The sequence below is a fragment of the Somniosus microcephalus genome, chromosome 19, assembly GCF_052327205.1.
Source record: "Somniosus microcephalus isolate GS21.2 chromosome 19, FLI_Smic_1.0, whole genome shotgun sequence".
Classification (NCBI taxonomy): domain Eukaryota; kingdom Metazoa; phylum Chordata; class Chondrichthyes; order Squaliformes; family Somniosidae; genus Somniosus; species Somniosus microcephalus.
In genome coordinates, this window is record NC_141005.1 from 14,151,427 (window position 1) to 14,173,343 (window position 21,917).

The 21,917-nt window shown below is 49.5% G+C and overlaps 1 protein-coding gene and 1 pseudogene across 1 annotated transcript in view; one reads left to right on the forward strand and one right to left on the reverse strand.

Moving 5' to 3' along the window:
• LOC147103562 (somatomedin-B and thrombospondin type-1 domain-containing protein) overlaps nucleotides 1–21,917 on the forward strand; it is a 150,886-nt gene that overhangs the window by 92,512 nt on the left and 36,457 nt on the right. The gene's annotated exons all lie outside the window — the stretch shown is intronic.
• Nucleotides 14,744–15,004, reverse strand: LOC147103563 (electron transfer flavoprotein regulatory factor 1 pseudogene; annotated as a pseudogene).

A 21,917-nucleotide genomic window follows, 5' to 3' on the forward strand; every position in this document is an offset into this window, starting at 1 on the left:
GTTGTAATGTGGGAAACTCCCGATGGTAATGTTGAGCTAACTCCGGTCGTACACCCACACCTCTACCACCTTCTACCCCCCCTCGACGATTGGAAGGTCAGAGGAGCTGCAAGTCTCACCTGACCAGTTTACTGGGTGTTGGTTTGGAGTTATTAATACATAAAAATACACAACAGAGAATCAATGTGTTTGTGAAAAATCCTGCTCGTCCCCGGAATAAAAACAGTCCTCTGTAATAAAAAACCAGGCAATGCCGGGAACGCACATCAGGTCTGACAGCATCTGAAAGAGGCAAAAACAGGTCCCTGTTTTGGGTTTAACTTTTCATCAGCACTGTCTCCTTGGCTCTCACCTGAACCCTCGCCCTGTCTTTCTGCCCCAGATGCTGTGTGGCTCTTTGCGAATTTCCAGCATTTTGTGTTTTTATTTCAGATCATTCTCTTGCTCTCTCTCTCCCACTCTCTGACCCTCTCTAGTTCCCCCAACTTTCTGCCCCCTCTCCATTTAATTTATTTTTCTTTCTCTCTCTCCCCTTTTCTCCCTCCTTCTTTCCCTCTCCCTCGCAGTCCCTCTACCTCTCTGTCCCCTCTCCATTTACTTTCTTTTTCTGTCTCTATATCTCCCCTTCTCTCTTTCCTTCCTTCACTCCCGCCTCCTTTTCTCTCTCCCTCTCTCAGTCCCTCTATCTCTCTGCCCTCGCCTTCATTTCCTCTCTATGTCTTTCTCTCCATTCCCCCCTCCCCATCGCTTGTTCTCTCTCCCTCTCTCAGTCCCTCTATCTCTCTGTCCCCTCTCCATCCTTTTCTTCCTCTCTCCCCTCTTCCTCTTTCTCTCTCATTCTCTCCTCTGCCTCCGCCCCCTTCAGTTTCAAAGCAGGAACTGAGATGGATTCATCAGCTACCTTTGCAACTCAGCTGTGGCCAATTCATTTTTAGGCCACTCCCCAAATGGAGTAAATCGAATGTATGAATGTGGATGCCCTTTGCTGCCTGTTAGAGGGGATTTGGTCTGTGCTGTGCTGCGGACTGCTGGGGGGGGGTCTAGATAGAGTGGATAGGAAGGACCTATTTCCCTTAGCAGAGAGGTCAATAACCAGGGGGCATAGATTTAAAGTAATTGGTAGAAGGATTAGAGGGGAGTTGAGGAGAACGTATTTCACCCAGAGGGTGGTGGGGGTCTGGAACTCACTGCCTGAAAGGGTGGTAGAGGCAGAAACCCTCATCGCATTTAAAAAGTACTTGGATATGCACTTGAAGTGCCGTAACCTACAGGGCTACGGACCAAGAGCTGGAAAGTGGGATTAGGCTGGAGAGCTCTTTGTCAGCCGGCGCAGACACGATGGGCCGAATGGCCTCCTTCTGTGCCGTAAAATGCTCTGATTCTATGATTCTCAGACTGGTAGGGGCAGGGTGCGCGGGGCCAAGAACAATATGCTGCTGCACCAGTTGCAGGTGAAACGTGCAAAATAAAATTATAGTGATGGAGAACTGGCCGCACTGAAAGAAAGTCAGTTGGGAGCAAGAAAAGAAAGTAGCTGGCAGAGGGGGTGAGAGAAGCCGAGGAGTTCAAGAGGTGTGGGGGCCAGGAGCTGGGAGATTTGTCAACTGGTTTCTCTGAGCGGTTAAGTCTAATGCAGACCTCTCGATTCTACTCGCCTAAAACATTCTCTTTTTTTTATTCGTTCCTGGGATGTGAGCGTCTCTGGCAAAGGCCAGCATTTATTGCCCATCCCTCATTGCCCTCGAGAAGGTGGTGGTGCGCCACCTTCTTGAACCGCTGCAGTCCTTGTGGTGAACAGTGCTGACTTTGTTGTAGAGGTTTAGTTACAACTGAGTGACTCGTTAGGTCATGTTCAGAGGGCAGTTAAGAGTCAACCACATTGCTGTGGGTCTGGAGTCACATATAGGCCAGACCGGGTAAGGGCAGCAGATTTCCTTCTCTAAAGGGCATTAGTGAACCAGATGGGTTTTTCTAACAATCTCAGTAGTATCATGGAGTCACCATTACTGATACTAGCTTCTTAATTCTAAACTTATTTAATTAACTGAATTTAAATTCCCCCCAGCTGCGATGCTGGGATTTGAACTCAAGCCTCTGGATTACTAGTCCAGTAACATAACCACTATGCTACTGTACTCTGCTGCTTCATGTCAAAAATGCCTTGTGTAAATTGTCTAAAAAGAACCGTGACTAATACAAAAAGAACCTCACGGAGCGCCATTAAGGAAGGTGCTGATCCGTTTCTTCATGTCTTTACGAAAGTTTAATTCCGTGGCAAAGTCCAGGAGCTGCCCCAGACCCCCAGGGTTATTGATCTGCTTATGGTCAGCGTGGGTAGCTGTTAATGAAGCCAGGGACTTTGAGGCTCCCTTGTAGCCAGAGTAACAGGTGCTCAATTGGGCACTTACATAAATATTTAAACTGCCGATTAAAGAGGTTAACTTTAAACAAACTGCAGAAGAGAAACATTTTCAAGATGACATGGTCCCAGTGCTGTGAGACTTGGTAAATGTTCCTACTCATGCCCCGACCATATATAGGAACATTAGGCAGCAGGAGGAGGCCATTCAGCCCCTCGAGCCTGTTCTGCCATCCAATCAGATCATGGTTGATCTGTACCTTAAAAAGAAAGACTTGCATTTATATAGCGCCTTTCACAACCTTAGGACGTCGAAAGTGCTTTACAGCCAATGAAGTACTTTTACATAGAAACATAGACGATAGGAGCAGGAGTAGGCCATTCGGCCCCTCGAGCCTGCTCTGCCATTTAATGAGATCATGGCTGATCATCCAAATTCAGTACCCTGTCCCTGCTTTCTCCCCATATCCCTTGATTCCTTTAGCCTCAAGAAATATATGCAACTCCTTCTTGAATATATTTAATGAATTGGCCTCAACTGCCCTGTGTGGCAGCGAATTCCAATTTGAAGTGTAGTCACCATTGTAACTCCATCTAGCCGCCTTGGTTCCCTAACTCTTAATACTCTGGCCTAACAAAAACCGATCAATCTCAGTTTTGACATTTTCAGTTGACCCCCAGCCTCAACAGCTTTTCGGGGGAGAGAGTTCCAGATTTCCACCACCCTTTGTGTGAAGAAGTGCTTCCTGACATCATCCCTGAATGGCCTGGCTCTAATTTTAAGGTCACGCCCCCTTGTTCTGGACTCCCCCCACCAGAGGAAATAGTTTCTCTCTCTCTACCCTATCAACACCTTTGATCACCTTAAATACTTATTCATGTTTTAATGTGAGCCCATGATGTAAATCATGTATTGGGACTGGATAGTGCGTTGGTAATCACACCTTTGGGACCTGGGTTTCAATCCTGATATGGCGAATGTCTTCTTTGATTGTCATCTCTAAGGGTGCTCCATGAAGATATTGAAGCAGTCCATGCCCGAATGCAGCAAGACCTGGACCACATCCAGGCTTGGGCTGATAAGTGGCAAGTAACATTCGCGCCACACAAGTGCCAGGCAATGGCCATCTCCAACAACAGAGTCTAACCACCTACCCATTTTGAGGCCGTTAACGTAAGGTGACCTGTTTTCCAGGGACAGTCCCCGGATGAGGTACTGTGTCCCCGGACAAACAACGTCCCTGGTTCAGGAAACTCGTCCCCGAATACGCGCGGGTTCAGATCAGGAGCCGCGTGACCCCGAGCTCCCCTGCGGCTGGTCAATAAAGTGGGCGGGGCTGTGCGACGGGGCGGGTTCCGATTGGTGGGAGGGATGCCAATCTCCTGTTTTCAACCAGTAGAAGGGGTGGATTCACCGAGGGACTTTCATTTATGCGGAGATCGCGCTCTGTGGCCACAGTGCGTATGCTCCGCACCCCCCCCTCCCACCCCAACCCCCACCCCCACTGAATCCACAGATAGTCCCCGGATTGCATGCAGTTTTCCTGTGAAATTCGATTGGCCCCGGAGCCAAAATGTCCGAGTAACGGGGTGGGGGGGCGCTGGTAACCGGGATAATGAGCAGCGGCTGGAGCCGGGCGGTGTGGATGTCCCAGGAGCCGGGTCAGAGGGCGCTCGGTGGCCTCGGATGGTGTGGCCGAGCGTCGGGCCGTGGGGAGGGGGAGGAGCCGGCGATTGCAGCCGGCCGATGCCGCGAACAGTGGCCGCGTTATTCAGGCGGTAAAGTTCCGGCGCTGCTTCGTGCAGATTCAGTTTGCATCCAAATGACAAAAATCAGCAACAATCCTCCCTCCTTCCCTTCCTCCCCGGAGCCGCTACATGTTCCTGGCCACACACAGATTGGCTACATCGTAAATGGTACAGCGCTACTGCGGTTGCCATAGCTACGCACTGACTAAATGGCGTGTGGAGTCGAACACACGCAAGGTTCAAGATTCGGTGTACTCTTCTGGTGGGTACATTAACAAATTTGACTGTAAATTAAACAAACTTCAAATGAAACTTAAACAAATCAAATTAAAATTGTATTGTCCGGGTTGATGATGCACTCCAGTCCCCGCCGCGCCCACCGGTCGCGGAAGTACTCAAGCGTGCCGGCGGACACCGCGTGCTCCATCTCCAGGGCCACCCAGGCGCGAACATGGCCGCGGAAGAGAGGCAGGCAATCTGGCTGAACGACCCCCTCGACCGCCCGCTGCCTGGACCCATTGATGGCTTTTTTAGCCAGGCCCAGGAGCAGGCCTGCAAGGAGGTCCTCCAACCTGCCCGCTCCCCTCCGCACTGGGTGACCGTAGATCAGGAGCGTGGGACTGAAGTGCAACCAAAAATCGAGGAGCAGCCCCTTCAAGTAATGAAAGAGGGGCTGCAACCTCTCACACTCCATATATACGTGAAACACGGACTCCTCCAGGCCAAGATTCGGTGTAAAGTGAAAATGGCGATGTCAAAAAAGCGCGATTGCTGCTTTGACAACCAGCTTCAAAAGTAGCAACAAAGTCGTCATATCGGTTTTCTTGAAACGTGGAGCGAGCACAGCAATCATTAATAAATGTGTGAAAAATAAATGACTTGGGCAGTGATGTGAAGAAAGAGGATTTGTGAACAGGCCGTACAGACAGTGGGGAGGAAAAACTGACGTTCCTGAAGAGTGTTATTGTATTATTAACAAACGGTGTCTGAATGCGCTTCAATGGTGTGACGTCACATCCGCGGTAATTATACGCACATTTGTTTTTGCATTTGTAGTGTATATGTGCAACTGTTAAAATATAGGCTGCTAAAAATGTTTGCCTGACTACGCTGCGTAACCTTCATTTTCCGTCCTGGCTACTTTGCTGTGCTCCCATCCTGTGTGTCCTGGGGATTCGGTTTAGAAACTATGGTCACCCTACGTTAACACCCCGTTAACTCCAGGCAAGGGGCAGTGAAAGTTGCCCTCAGCGAGTTCAGTGTTGAGCCCAGCACCTACTGAAGCCCCTTGCAAATGTTGTTCTCAGTCAGCTCTACGCTGAAGTCAGCCTCCACCAATCCCGGGCGGTTTGCCATCAATTCTAGACACCGTACCCGTCTAAGAACGACGGCGGGAAGCCCCTCAGGGTTCGGAGTTTCCCAGAACGCTCATTTGTAAAGCATAAAACAACGTACACAAGTAAGCTTAGACGGACGATTTTTAAGGAATGTCAGACACTAGGGGGAAAAGCTTGACAAATATCCTCATTTGAACAGCTTGTAGAAAGGATGAAGGATTACTGGGGCACCACCATACCTCCTGGGACAAGACACGAGCGTATTTGGAACGTTTGCTGGACTGTGACATTTTGCGGAGGTCCACCAAACTGGGAGAGTCAGTCTGAGGAGCCACAGCTGTGGCCCATTACAGCAACGTCTCACTGGTATTAAAGATTTCCTTAAACGTACTGTAATGCCCAATCGCAACAATGGAAATATGTGTTCGGGAGTAATAGCTGACAGTTTCTCATACTTCAGGCCCGATGTAAAGTAAACAGAATTAGCAAGGAAATGGCAAGTGAGAAATGAAGTTGATGAAAGACTTTTGTGCACGACACTCTACTGAAGGCTGTGGAAGACCAGATTTGGATCCAGGTTTATCACTTATTTTTCCCCTCGTATAGTAGATAAAATTATAAATTTTGATTTTAAATAAAATACCTTTGCACTTCCAAATGGTTGGGAAATTGCCAATTCTCACTGGGACAAAACAGGGACGTTTTGCCAAATTTTATTTCACATTTTTTAACATGCTATCAGGTAGTGAGCCTTCGGCGCAACGACAGTATTCCTGCCTCTGGTCCTAAAAGATGCAGCAGTTCATAAACCCCACTCCAGACAGTCCCAGCAAGCCGACTCGGAGCCCTGGCTTTGGATCCTGGGTTGACATCCAGCGGGATAGTCGTGTCCGGTGGGTGTGGGTGTGGGTGGCCCCCACTCATCGAATGGGTTGTGGGAGCCCATAAAACCCTCTTGCTGTATAGGACTAACCACCCTATCGGCTGGTTACGGCCATAAGAACATAAGAAACAGGAGCAGGAGTAGGTCAATCAGCCCCTCGAGCCTGCTCCGCCATTCAATAAGATCATGGCTGATCCAATCTTGGCCTCAACACCACTTTCCCGCTCTCTCCCCATACCCCTCGACTCCCCTGTAGTTCAAATGTCTGTCGATCTCTGCCTTGAATATATTCAGTGACTCCGCCTCCACAGCTCTCCCGGGTAGAGGATTCCAAAGATTCACGACCCTCAGAGAAGAAATTCCTCCTCATCTCCGTCTTAAATGGGTGACCCCTTATTCTGAAACTGTGACCCCTAGTTCTAGAATCCCCCACGAGGGGAAACATCCTCTCAGCATCCACCCTGTCAATCCTCCTCCGAATCTTATATGTTTCAATAAGATCACTTCTCATTCTTCTAAACTCCAATGAGTATCGGCCCAGCCTGCTCCAACCTTTCAACATACGTCAACCCCTTCATCCCAGGAATCAACCTAGTGAACCTTCTCTGCACTGCCTCCAATGCAAGTATATCCTTCCTTAAATATGGAGACCAAAACTGTACGCAGTACTCCGGGTGTGGTCTCACCAGCGCCCTGTACAGTTGCATCAAAACTTCCCTACTTTTATACTCCATACCCCTTGCAATAAAAGCCAGCATTCCATTAGCCTTCCTAATTACTTGCTGTACCTGCATGTTAACTTCTTGTGTTTCATGAACCAGGACCCCCAGATCCCTCTGTACCGCAGCATTCTGTAGTCTCACTCCATGTAAATAATAATTTGCTTTTTCATTCTTCCTTCCAAAGTGGATAACCTCACATTTTCCCACATTGTACTCCATCTGCCAAATTTTTGCCCACTCACTTCACCTATCTATATCCCTTTGCAGACTCTTCGTATCCTCTTCACAACTTGCTAACCCACTTATCTTTGTATCATCAGCAAACTTGGCTACATTACACTTGGCCCCTTCATCCAAGTCATTAATGTAGATTGTAAATAGTTGAGGCCCCAGCACCGATCCCTGTGGCACCCCACTAGTTACTGATTGCCAGCTGGAAAATGACCCATTTATCCCGACTCTCCGTTTTCTGTTCGTTAGCCAATCCCCTATCCATGACAAAATATTACCCCCATACCCGTGCACTCTTATCTTGTGCGGTGGAAGGAGTGTTAACGTGGCCAGTCAGCCTGTGAATCCTTCCACTAATTCATACTGTCTCCCAAAGGGAACAGCGAGAAGAAGGTAGGGTAAATCAGATTTTTTTTTAAAGAATTGGCTTCAGGGAGCTGTGTCTCTGGGACAGTGTTAACCAGCTACACAATCAGACCGTGACAACATATTCAATGGGAAACATCTGTTCTGAATATGGTCACTTTGCCGATGATCAGGAACTAATTTAAGTCAAAAAGTTGTTCGGGGCTATTCGAAATGTTAACATATGTGGATTGACAGACTGAAAAAAATAGATGATTTTTTTTTGAACCTCGGATTGCTAAACTATTTCGGAGAAATGTGTTGAAGAGGCCAGCGAGTATTCACGCATTGACAGCATGGCAAGATTCCTCACACCCTTGTGCTGTTTGTTTTCGTCAAGCAAATGGCTATAACATGAGAGACCACCCTGTAGCATAAATCACGACTCTGGTTCCAGAGCTTTCACGCTACTTATTTCAAACTATTCCAGGAATATTTTTTGCAGGGCTACGGGGGGAAAGGCAGGGGGAGTGGGACTAGCTGAAGTGCTCTCGCAAAGAGCTGGCACGGGCTCGATGGGCCGAATGGCCTCCTTCTGTGCTGGTAAACCAACTGGTCTTTTCCGGCCCATCATTTCCGTGTGCTCGCCCCAGGGCAGTGCAGTGAGCCAATGGGATAGTGCGACACATTGGCGTACCAAAGCCTGGTCATGGAAAAGTGGGATATGGATTAGCGCCCACTACACAGCACAGGTGAACACCAAGCAGAATCCAGGCACTTCCCCATGAGTCGGGAGGGTGGAGAGTCATCCATGGACAACCTTTTTTTGGGGTGTCAGCTGTGGCTCAGTGGGTAGCACCCTCGCCTCTGGGTCAGAAGGCTGTGGGTTCAAATCCCCACTCCAGAGACTTGAGCACAAAAATCTAGGCTAACACTCCAGAGCACTAAGGGAGTGCTGCATTGTCAGAGGTGCTGTATTTCAGATGAGGTGTTTAACCGAGGCCCCGTCTGCTCTCTCAGGTGGATGTAAAAGATCCCACAGGCACTATTTCGAAGAAGAGCAGGGGAGTTCTCCCCAGTGTCCCGGCCAATATTTATCCCTCAATCAACATCACTAAAAAAACAGATGATCTGGTCATTATCCCATTGCTGTTTGTGGGAGCTTGCTGTGCGCAAATTGGCTGCTGCGTTTCCTACATAACAACCGTGACTCCACTTCAAAAAGTACTTCATTGGCTATAAAGTGCTTTGGGACGTCCAGCGGTCGTGAAAGGCGCTATAGAAATGCAAGTCTTCCTTTCTTTCACACATCTTCTAAGGGCAGACTTAGAGGGGAGGGCTCCCCCCCCCCTCCCTTCCCGTGACAGTAAGACCAGGTCAAGACCAGGGAAGACGAAATATACAGTCTTAAAAACTCTGAACTGATTTTTTTTTTAAAGTGGCCAAAATGCCAAAGGCAGCACCAGGATTGTTCCTCTCCCGAGATAGCCCATTCCGTATCCTGTGAAACATAACATTTGCTCAACCTGGTCAAAGCTTTGACATTGATCTGATCTTCACGGGGCCAAAGGGTCAGGAATAACAAAATAACACTGCATGTGTCGGGAGAAAAACAGCAGGGGAAACATAACCGCCCAACACGCTACATCCTATCCCCTTCCCCCACACCCCCCCCGCCCTCTCCGTTTGGTGTCACTCCCTGCTGAATAATGGAAGTGCCCGTGTGTCAAGGTGGTCCTTAATATTGTGTTGGAAGTGCAGCTGTCTGGTCCCATGGGAGAGAAAACCAAACACCGCTTGAGAAGGAAATATTAAACAAAGAGCTTAACTGTGTCGTTTCCCCCCCTTTTTTTCTAAGCACACAAGATGTGATCATTTCAGCGGCAACCACTGTCCTAACCTTAAGATAAAGCTACTAACTGTTTTAGGCAGGGAATGTTAGTTGTTTCCCTGTAACAAACAGCCTCTTCAACAATCTTCAGTCGTATAGTTCCACGGATAGGTTTATTCAGGAAAAGAAAGACTTGCATTTCTATAGTGCCTTTCGCTATCTCGCGACGTCTCAAAGCGTTTTACAGCTAACAAATTACTTTTGAAGTGTAGTCACTGTTGTAATGTAGGAAACGCAGCAGTCAATTTGCGCACAGCAAGATCTCACAAACAGCAGTGCGTTAATGACCAGATAATCTGTTTTTTAGTGATGTTGATTGAGGGATAAATATTGGCCCCAGGACACCAGGGAGAACTCCCCTGCTCTTCTTCGAAATAGTGGCCGCAGAATCTTTTACATCCACCTGAGAGAGCAGACGGGGCTTCAGTTTAATGTCTCATCCAAAAGACAGCACTCTCGACAGTGCAGCACTCCCTCAGTACCGCACTGGGAGTGTCAGCCTAGATTATGCGCTCAAGTGCCTGGAGTGGGACTTGAACCCACGACCTTCTGACTCAGAGGGGAGAGTGCTACCCACTGAGCTGACACTCTCTGCTAGGACAACCACGGGTACACGATTGGGGAGATCTCCTGTGTTGGACTCGTTTTGTACGCGTCGATGATTGACCTGTGGGCAATGTTGGTTGAGGGGTAAGCCTTGCCGGGTTTCCTACATTACAACAGCGACTGCACTTCAAAAGTGCTTCGTTGGCTGTAAAGCGCTTTGGGACTGAGGTCGTGAACGGCGCTATCTAAATGCACCTCCTCTCCTTTTACAGCTCACTTCCATGTTGGAGCCGCTGGATGCTCTGCCCCCTAGTAGCTCGCCCTAATTACACGGCTGAAGTGCGACCACGAGAATGGTCCGGGCCCCTCGCTGGAACCATCGAGCGGACCAACCTACACTCGGGGTCGCCAACCCTCCAGGATTGCCCTGGAGTCTCCAGGAATAAAAGACTGACCTCCAGGACCCTGCAGCCAGCAACACCCGGGAGGCAAATGGCAAAACTGTTGACCCAATTCTCAAAGTGATCATACACCAGAGGCTAGAGTAAGCAGGGCTGTCGGAAATTTCCACCCCACCATGTGGCGGTGCATGGCGACGTACTCTGAACGGGCAGGACAGGGCCGCATGTTAATTCCCCTCCATGGCCTCGCCCCTCCCTATCTCTGTAGACTCCTCCAGTCCGACAAAGCTTCGAGGTCTCTGCGCTCCTCCAATTCTGGCCTCTTGCACATCCCCAATTTTAATCGCTCCACCATTGGCGGCCGTGCCTTCAGCTGGCTAGGCCCTAAGCTCTGGAATTGCCTCCCTAAACCTCTGCACCTCTCTTTCCCCCTTTAAGAGGCTCCTTAAAACCGATCTCTTTGGCCAAGCTTTTGGTCACCTGTCCTAATATCTCCTTACATGGCTCGGTAATGTTGTTTGATAATCGCTCCTGTGAAGCACCTTGGGACGTTTTATTACGTTAAAGGCGCTGTCTAAATGCAGGTTGTTGCTGTTGTTGCTGTTCCGGTGACCTCTGTGCGGTGCCCAGAGTTGGAACCCGTACAGGCAGCTCGCTCCCCTGGTTTGTGCTGAGTCAGCGGTTCTCAGGCAAGGGGGCAGTTGAGGGGCCCTCTGAGAGGGAAATAAAACTGGCCGGGAATCTCACTCCCGATTGCCATCCACTGACCCGTCCTGAACAGTGAACGTACTGGGCACAACCACTTGAGGGGAGGGGGTGATCAAGGGCTGCACGCCCCCCTCCAAATTCTTCCGGCATGTCTTACGTCCTCTTGTCCTCCACAATTAAAAAAAAATATTATTCATTTATGGGCTTCGCTGGCAAGGCCAGCATTTATTGCCTATCCTTAATTGCCCTGGAGAAGGTCTTCTCCTTCTCCTTCTTAGGCAGTCCCTCGGAACCGAGGATGACTTGCTTCCACATTAAAAATGAGTTCTCAGGTGACTGATGAATCCAATGCGGGACCTACAGTCTCTGTCACAGGTGGGGCAGACGGTGGTTGAAGGGGCGGGTGGGTGGGGTGCTTGGGTTGACGTGCGCTCCTTGCGCTGCCTGCGCTTGGCTTCCGCTTGCTCCCGCGAAGAGACTCGAGGTGTTCGGCGCCTCCCGGATGCTTCTCCTCCACTTTGTGCGGTCTTGGGCCAGGGATTCCCAGGTGTCGTAAGACAAAGGTCCTCTACCAACCTGCCCCCGCCACACAGTGCTGCCCCCCGATTATCAAAATCCACGACAAGGCCTTGGACAACGTGGACCACTTTCCATACCTCTGGAGCCTACTGTCAACAAGGGCAGACGTCGACGACGAAGTCCAACACCACCTTCAGTGTGCCAGTGCAGCCTTCGGTCGCCTGAGGAAGAGAGTGTTTGAAGACCAGGACCTCAAACACGGCACTAAGCGCATGGCCTACAGGGCAGCTGCGATACCTGCCCTGCTGTATGCCTCAGAGACATGGACCATGTACAGCAGGCACCTCAAAGCACTGGAGAGGTACCACCAATGCTGCCTCCAGAGAAGGTGGTGGTGAGACAACTGAGTGACTCGCTGGGCCATTTCAGAGGGCAGTTAAGAGTCAACCACATTGCTGTGGGTCTGGAGTCACATATAGGCCAGGTCGGGTAAGGGCGGCAGATTTCCTTCCCCAAAGGACATTCGTGAACCAGATGGGTTTTTACAACAATCCGATAGTTTCATGGTCACCATTACTGATACTAACTTTTTTTTTAAATTCCAGATTTATTTAATTAACTGAATTTAAATTCCCCAGCTGCTGTGGTGGGATTTGAGCTCACGTCTCTGGATCACATTACCACTACGCTACCTCTGATGTGATCCCCCCTTCCTTTCCCCTTTCCCCACCCTCAGTCTCTATACATGGTTGTACCTCTGGTTCACGAGTGTTTGCAAATTGGGCGAAACCTGGATCGGGCTCGGCTGTAACATTGACCCCATGGTTGAATAGCCCGCTGCGCATCGACTTGGCTCACACCCGAAGAATGGTCAATGGAGCGAGGTAGCGGAGGGCAGCTGCCAGCCATGAAACCAGCATCCTACTTGTGGCTCAGCGAAGATTCAGAGAAATTGACTACACAAGCTCTTTCAGAATCTGGTGGAAGATTATCAGTGGTGTTCCCATCATTCATAAATCAGCATTTACAGATCCACGGTCACACTGACACGCTGGGGGGCTTCTGCGAAGGCCGTGCTGACCCCAGTGACTGATCGCACTGAGCGTTCGGGTTCGCGAAAGTTGGTCCTCTGCTCAATCCCAGCCCTCCTATTGGCAGAGAGATCCTGTGTTGGGGGTCAGTCCGGACATATGAGGAGAGGTTGAGTAGATTGGGACTCTACTCATTGGAGTTCAGAAGAATGAGAGGCGATCTTATTGAAACATATAAGATTGTGAAGGGGTTGGATCGGGTGGATGCGGGGAGGATGTTCCCGATGATGGGTGAAACTAGAACTAGGGGGCATAGTCTTAGAATAAGGGGCTGCTCTTTCAAAACTGAGATGAGGAGGAACTACTTCACTCAGAGGGCGGTAGGTCCATGGAATATGCTGCCCCAAAAAGCTGTAGAAGCTACATCATTACACAAATTTAAAACAGAAATAGACAGTTTCCTAGAAGTAAAGGGAATTAAGGGTTACAGGGAGCGGGCAGGAATTTGGACATGAGTCTAGGTTCGGATCGGACATGGCCCTGTGGGTAGCGGAGCGGGCCCAGGGGCCGTGTAGCCTGATCCTGCTCCTATTTCATGTGTCTAATTCTGTTAGATTCAGGAGATGGTTCTGTGATAGTAGATTGGCGGTTAGGATCAGATCAGCCATGATCTTATTGAATGGCGGAGCAGGCTCGAGGGGCCGATTGGCCTACTCCTGCTCCTATTTCTTATGTTCTTATGTTCTTATGTTCTAACCCACGTCTGCAAGAGCTTTCATGCTGGACCCCCCATTTGAAAACCACACAGTGTAATCTCTCGTTCACTATGTCGCTGTCGGTTCTATTTCTTCCCTTCACATCCATCCCTCCCAAAAAATGTGATTTGGCCCTTCCGTAACACTCTTAAATAACACATTTAAATAAGAACCGAATATCTGTTGAGCACATGTATTTGCTACCTTTTAGCCTCTCAAACTTAGAAGCATATACAACAACAACTTGTATTTATATAGCGCCTTTAACGTAGTAAAATGTCTCAAATTATCAAACAAAATTTGACACCGAGCCACATAAGGAGATATTAGGACAGGTCAAAGAGGTAGGTGCAGCGAAGATTCACCAGGCTGATACCTGGGATGGCAGGAATGACGTATGAGGAGAGATTGGGTCGATTGGGCTTATACTCACTAGAGTTTAGAAGAATGAGAGGGGATCTCATTGAAACTTATAAAATTCTAACAGGACTAGACAGACTAGATGCAGGAAGGATGTTCCCGATGGCGGGGGAGTCCAGAACCAGGGGTCACAGTCTAAGGATAAGGGGTAAGCCATTTAGGACAGAGATGAGGAGGAATTTCTTCACCCAGAGAGTGGTGAACCTGTGGAATTCTCTACCACAGAAGGCAGTAGAGGCCAATTCATTAAATATATTCAAGAAGGAGTTAGATATATTTCTTGAGGCTAAAGGGATATGGAGAGAAGGCAGGGACAGGGTACTGAATTTGGATGATCAGCCATGATCTCATTGAATGGCGGAGCAGGCTTGAGGGGCCGAATGGCCTACTCCTGCTCCTATCTTCTATGTTTCTATGTTTTAAGGAGCATCTTAAAGGAGGAGCGAGACGTTGAGAGGCGAAGAAGTTTAGGGAGGGAAATCCAGAACTTCGGGCCCAGGCGGCTGAAGGCACGGCCACAATGGTGGAGCGATTAAAATCGGGGATAATCAAGAGGCCAGAATTAGAGGAGCGCAGAGATCTCGGAGGGCTGTAGGGCTGGAGGAGGTTACAGAGAGAGGGAGGGGCGAGGCCATGCAGGGATTTGAAAACAAGAATGACATTTTTTAAATTTGAGGTGTTGCTGGACCGGGGAGCCAATGTAGGTCAGCGAGCACAGGGGGTGATGGGTGCACGGGACTCGGTGCGAGTTAGGACACGGGCAGCAGAGCTTTGGAGGAGCTGAAGTTTACAGTTAGATAAAGATACACGCTGTATGTCCTGAATTAAGAAGGATTCGAGTTGTCATCACCATAAGCTTATTGGATCATTATTCTCCTGATAGTAACGTTGTTTCATATCTCTGGACTTCCCAAGATTATAGAAAGCCTCCACTTCCTTTACCATTCATTCTTTCTGAGCTATTGATTTCTTCAGAATCTGTAACAGCTTTATTTTTCACTAAAGCCTTTAAGACGATCTTTGAAATAGTCTGCTCCCTTTGGATACTCTACAGCAATGATTTTTTGCAAAGCTTTTTATTACTTCCCTTATTAAAGGATTTGCCATGTACCAATGAAAACGTTTTGCACCTTGACCTGTAACAATACCCACAAGATAGCCGTGCTAGTCAGTACGTAACCCGCACCCTTCTCAGCCCAAGTACCCGCCGCAGTTCTATCTCGCTCGTCTCTGTGTAGAATTGATGCTTCAAGTGCTGATTTCAACAAGAACCGGCATTTATACAGCACCTGCAGGCGTTCCTCAGGGCAGTGTCCTAGGCCCAACTTCAGCTGCTTCATCAATGACCTTCCCTCCAACATAAGGTCAGGAATGGGGATGTTCGCTGATGACTGCACAGTGTTTAGTGCCATTCACAACTCCTCAGATAATGAAGCAGTCCATGCCCACATGCAACAAGACCTGGACGACGTTCAGGCTTGGGCTGATAAGTGGCAGGTAACATTCGCACCACAGAAGTGCCAGGCAATGGCTATCTCCAACAAGCGAGCGTCTAACCACCTCCCCTTGACATTCAACGGCATTACCATCGCCGAATCCCCCACCATCAACATCCTGGGGGTCACCATTGACCAGAAACTTAACTGGACCAGCCACATAAATACTGTGGCAACAAAAGCAGGTCAGAGGCTGGGTATTCTGCGGCGAGTGTCTCACCTACTAACTCCCCAAAGCCTTTCCACCATCTATAAGGCACAAGTAAGGAGTGTGATGGAATACACTCCACTTGCCTGGATGAGTGCAGCTCCAACAACACTCAAGAAGCTCGACACCATCCAGGGCAAAGCAGCCCACTTGATTGGCACCTCTTCCACCACCTCAAACATTCACTCCCTCCACCACTGGCGCACCGTGGCTGCAGTGTGTACCATCTACAAGATGTACTGCAGCAACTCACCAAGGATTCTTCGGCAGCACCTCCCAAACCCACGACCTCTTCCACCTAGAAGGACAAGGGCAGCAGGTGCATGGGAACACCACCACCTCCAAATTCCCCTCCAAGTCACACACCATCCTGACTTAGAAGTATATCGCCGATCCTTCATCGTCGCTGGGTCAAAATCCTGGAACTCCCTCCCTAACAGCACTGTGGGAACACCTTCACTACACGGACTGCAGCGGTTCAAGAAGGCGGCTCACCACCACCTTCTCGAGGGCAACTAGGGATGGGCAATAAATGCTGGCTTTGCCAGCGACGCCCACATCCCATAAGCGAATTTAAAAAAACCTTTAATGTAGTAAAACATCCGAAGACGTTTCACAAGAGCGATTATCAGACAAAAACAGACACCGAGCCACAGAAGGAGACGTTAGCACAGGCGACCAAAAAGCTTGGTCAAAGAGGTAAGTTTTAAGGAGCGTCTTAAAGGAAAAAAGACTGAGGTGGAGAGGTTTCCTTTAAACGCCGTGCACAAATGGTGCATGTGCAGAAGAGGCCGCATGTGATGTTATGAGGCAATTCAACCCCACCCCGGAACAGCATTGGCTGCAGAAACAGTGCAAGCGAAGGCCTGAAACACGTCCCATCTGCGAAAAGTGGGCCGGCATGGACCAGTTGGGTCAAATGGCCTTTTCTGTGCTGTACATACCGGGTAATTCTATGGGGGATTGAGGGAGTTGGGTGGGTTCATGGTGCATCCAGTATGATTTGGACAGGTTGGGTGATTGGGTAGATGCATGGCAGATGCAGTATAATGTGGATAAATGCGAGGTTATCCACTTTGGTGGCAAAAACAGGAAGGCAGATACTGAACGGCAATAGATTGGGAGAAGGGGAAGTGCAACGAGACCTGGGTGTCCTTGTGCACCAGTTGCTGAAGGTAAGCATGCAGGTGCAGCAGGTGGTTAAGAAGGCAAATGGTATGTTGGCCTTCGTAGCGAGAGGGTTTGAGTACAGGAACAAGGGTGTCTTGCTGCAGTTGTACAGGGCCTTGGTGAGACAACACCTTGATTATTATGTGCAGTTTTGGTCGCCTTATCTGAGGAAGGAGTTTTTGCCATGGAGTGAGTGCAGCGAAGATTCACCAGACTGATACCTGGGATGGCAGGAATGACGTATGAGGAGAGATTGGGTCGATTGGGCTTATACTCGCTGGAGTTTAGAAGAATGAGAGGGGATCTCATTGAAACTTATAAAATTCTAACAGGACTAGACAGACTAGATGCAGGAAGGATGTTCCTGATGGCGGAGAGTCCAAAACCAGGGGTCACAGTCTAAGGATAAGGGGCAAGCCATTTAGGACTGAGATGAGGAGGAATTTCTTCACCCAGAGAGTGGTGAACCTGTGGAATTCTCTACCACACAAGGCAGTTGAGGCCAAGTCATTAAATATATTCAAGAAGGAGATAGATATATTTCTTAAGGCTAAAGGGATCAAGGGATATGGGGAGAAGGCAGGGATAGGGTACTGAATTTGAATGATCAGCCATGATCTCATTAAATGACAGAGCAGGCTCGAGGGGCCGAATGGCCTACTCCTGCTCCTATTGATATGTTTCTATTACAACAGTGACTACACTTCAAAAAGTACTTCATTGGCAGTAAAGCACTTTGAGACGTACGGAGGTCGTGAAAGGCGCTATAGAAATGCAAGTCTTTATTTTTTTTTGCTTAGTTATAAACGTGAAAGGCACAATATAAATATAACCAGGTCTCGGTATAGTCACAGTGATAGTCCTGAAGTGAGGCAATCGTTGTCTAAAATTTAAAAAAACGTGGTTCTCATCGCTGTACCAAAACATCGATCAGTCACTAGCTCAAGTTAGTCTGCTTTAAAACTACAGGAAACTCTTTTTTATCCGGGACCGGCGTGGTGCCGGTTTATCAAAAAGTCCGGATTACAGAGAGGTATAGTAAAAGGTACAAGAGCCCCGTACACGGCCACAGATCCAGGCGTCCCTGTTGCATAGCAACAGGTGCAGGAACCCTGGTTACACGGCCACAGAGCCAGGAACGGCCACTAATATGAAGTAAAACTTACCTGAACCTACTCCTGAATTTTGCCGGTTAATAGAGATTTCCGGTTATTTAGGTGCCGGTAAATCGAGAGTTTCCTAACTAGCTTTTTACTACTGTAACCACGGTATGAGCGTTGCTGAAGTTAATGAAGAGATCCCCCAGCAAGCTGAAACTATTGAACGATTATTTCGTGCCTTGGAGGCTTTGAGCACTGTCCCACAGTTAACACTGATCCACAGCTGGGTCCTTACTGAGAGGGTGGGATACTGTTACAAGCTCCTCGACCCTGGGAATGGAATGTCACAAGGGGATGCCTGTTAGGGATGTAACCGTCATTATTTTACGCTTTTTCCCAACCACCAGGTTTTGCTGGGTTTTTTTTTCCTGGAGATTAACGGGTTCGCCGCCCAGTTCCCGCGGGATTGGAGCCAAGTGCGGGACGCTTTGGCTTCATTCCGCAGGCCACAAAGTGGGAATGAAAGTTGTTTTGTTCTAACTGCGTGTTGGCTGTTAGTGTCAGTGGGGGAGAAATTCGGTGGGCTGCGCCACCAGTTAGCGCCTAAAGAGGGCACTCAGTGGCTTTAGCGCCACTGGCCACGCCTCCCGCGATATTTAGCTGGGGCGCTAATGGCAGCGTTAGCCTGTTGCGCTGCGCTGCGCCGCCACCGATGACGTCATCGGTGTGCGCAGCGCCCCGCTACTGGCCCGATCGCAATATTTGGCAGCGACCGCCTCTGTAGCGCCGCTCGCTAATCGCGCCCGGTTCACGGGGCCTACCTGTGGCGCAGTGGCGCAAATTAAGGTGGAGGTGCGGGGCGGTCGTTTTTTTCGGCGGCCGCCTGCCAGCACCTCCGTCCCCGGCCTCCTGTTCTCCCCCCGCGGCATTGCCGGCTGTTTTCCGAGAGCCCGGCACTTCTCCTTGGTGCCGGGCTCTTTTGCCGGCACTCGCGATCGCTCATCGCGCTGGTGCAGGCCCCTCCCCCTTAAGAATGGGAGGAAGGCCTGCCGTACCGCAGCGCGCCGTGCCGCAGCGTGTGGCGCTGCGGCACGTTGCGCTGCAATATTCAGTTTCAGCGCCCTAAGAGGGACGTGGAGCGCCTCAAGCCTCGCCCAGTGTCCCTCTTGGGGCGCTCAAGCTGAATTTCCGGTGGTCGCTACTGCTCCGATCGCAGCGCTAAATCCGGCGCCCAGGCGAGCTTGGCGCCCCGTTTGCGGCTCCGCCCAATTTCTCCCCCAGTGGGCGGCTGCACTGCACAGCACCATTTCCTGAGCTGCACTCCACCCCCTGACCAATAGAATAAGCTTGTTTCCAAGCCTCCACCAACGCTGCCCTCTGCCCAGCCATTGGCTTGAGCAACTAAGGTTTATTATAAACCCTTTGGTTTATTGCTCCTCTCTCCTTTTCTTTTAGAATCACAGAATGATACATAAGAACATAAGAAGTAAGAGCAGGAGTTGGCCATACGGCCCCTCGAGCCTGCTCCGCCATTCAATGAGATCACGGCTGATCATCGACGTCAACTCCACTTTCCTGCCTGATCTCCATATCCTTTGATTCCCCTAGAGTCCAAAAGTCTATCGATCTCAGCCTTGAATATACTCAACGATTCATCATCCACAGCCCTCTGGGGCAGAGAATTCCAAAGATTCACAACCCTCTGAGTGAAGAAATTCTTCCTCATCTCAGTCCTAAATGGCCGACCCCTTATCCTGAGACTGTGACCCCTGATTCTAGACTCTCCAGCCAGGGGGAAACAACCTCTCAGCATCTACCCTGTCAATCCCCCTCAGAATCTTGTATGTTTCAATGAAATCGCCTCTCATTCTTCTAAACTCCATTCGGCCCATCATGCCTGTGCCGGCTCATTGGTAGAGCTATCCAATTACAGGAAACTCGATTTACCGGCACCTAAATAACCAGAAATCTCTGTTAACCGGCAAAATTCAGGAGTAGGTTCAGATAAGTTTTACTTCATATTAGTGGCCGTTCCTGGATCTCTGGCCGTGTAACCGGGGTTCCTGCACCTGTTGCTATGCAACAGGGATGCTTGGTCTGTGGCTGGGGTTCCTGCAACTGTTGCTATGCAACAGGGACGCCTGGATCTGTGGCCGTGTACGGGGCTCTCGTACCTTTTACTATACCTCTCTGTAATCCGGACTTTTTGATAAACCGGCACCACGCCGGTCCCGTCGGTGCCGGGTAAAAAAGAGTTTCCTGTAGTCCCACTCCCCTGCTCGTTCCCCATAGACCTGTTAATTTTTCCCTTCAAGTAGTTATCCGATTCCCTTTTGAATGCTGTGATTGAATCTGCTTCCATCATTCTTTCAGGCCGTGCATTCCAGATCACAACAAATCAGTGTTTAAAAAAATGTTGTCTCTGGGTTCTTTCTGATTTTTTTTTGCCTCCTCCTGTTCCCTGCCCTTGTCCCTTGCAGTCGCTGGCTGATACCTGGGTGCAGTTCTACAGGCGTTGCCCTGGCCCTCCAACACCCCGCCCAAGAGACCATTCTTCCTGTGCTAGCCTGGTGTCAGCGGGCTATTCAACCGTGGAATGCCTTGCTCGCCGGATATCTGCACACACAGGACTCACTGGGACAGCAGTCGGGAGCAGAGGCCCTGGTGGATTTGTTTTTTTTTTCCCAGAACCCCCCTGCCCCCAACCCCTGCATTAGCTCAGGAGCGTTGAGGCCAGTTGTACCACTCCAACCATCGACCCAACTGAGTTCAGCTCATTCACAGCAACATTAGGAACAGGAGGAGGCCATTCAGCCCCTTGAACCTGCTCCACAATTCAATTAGATCATGGCTGATCTGTACCTCGACTCCATTTGCCCGCCTTTGCTCCATATCCCTTGATACCCTTCCCCAACAAAAATCTATCCATCTCAGTCTTGAAAGCTCCAATTGTCTCCCAGCATCCATAGCCTTTTGGGGGAGAGTGTTACAAATTTCCAAACCCATCATCCCCCTCTCCTCTTAGAGCTACATTGGCTCCCGGTCCAGCAACACCTCGATTTTAAAAGTCACATCCTTCTTTTCAATTCGCTCCATGGCCTCGCCCCTCCCTATCTCTGTAACCTCCTCCAGCCCTACAACTCTCCAAGATCTCTGCGCTCCTCCAATTCTGGGCTCTAGTGCATCCCCGATTATCATCGCTTCACCATTGGTGGCCGTGCCTTCAGCTGTCTCGGCCCTGCCTTAACCTGTCCGCATCTCTGCCTCTCGTTCCTCCTTTAACACGCTCCTTAAAACCGACCTCTCTGACCAAGCTTTTGGTCACCTGTCCTAATATCTCCTTATAGAAACATAGAAGATAGGAGCAGGAGTAGGCCATTCAGCCCTTCGAGCCTGCTCCGCCATTCAACGAGATCATGGCTGATCATCCAAACCCTAGCACCCGGTCCCTACACCGACAGCCATCCCACCCAAGCCCTATCCCCGTAACCCCGTAACCCCACGTATTTAATCCCCCCTAACACTAAGGGTCAATTTTTATCATGGCCAATCAACCTAACCCGCACATCTTTATGTGGGGATTGATGTCAAAATGTTGGCCGATAATGCCCCTGTGAAGCGCCTTGGGACGTTTTACTACGTTAAAGGCGCTATATAAATGCAAGATGTTGTTGTTGACTGACCAGCAACAGTCAACGGCCGCACATGGGGAGCTCCACTTGAGATGACTGATATGTTAGGTTATTGAATCCAGCCGTACAGTTATGGAAAGGTGCCCAGCGCAGCGAGAAGGGGAAGTGGAGGAGAATGAGGAGGGAGGGTGGCCCAGTCTCCTGTGCGTTGCAGCCTGTGGACGGATTGCCCCTTCCCACCTGCTCTCGTAACTGGGGGGGAGCGGAGTGTGGGAGACACAAGGAAGGGGAGAAAGTACCGTCAAAAAAATGAAGACTGTTTACTGTAAGACCAATGACCTGATCGCTGCCTTTTTCCTACCTACCTGGTCAATATTTATCCCTCAACCAACATAACTAAAAACAGATTATATG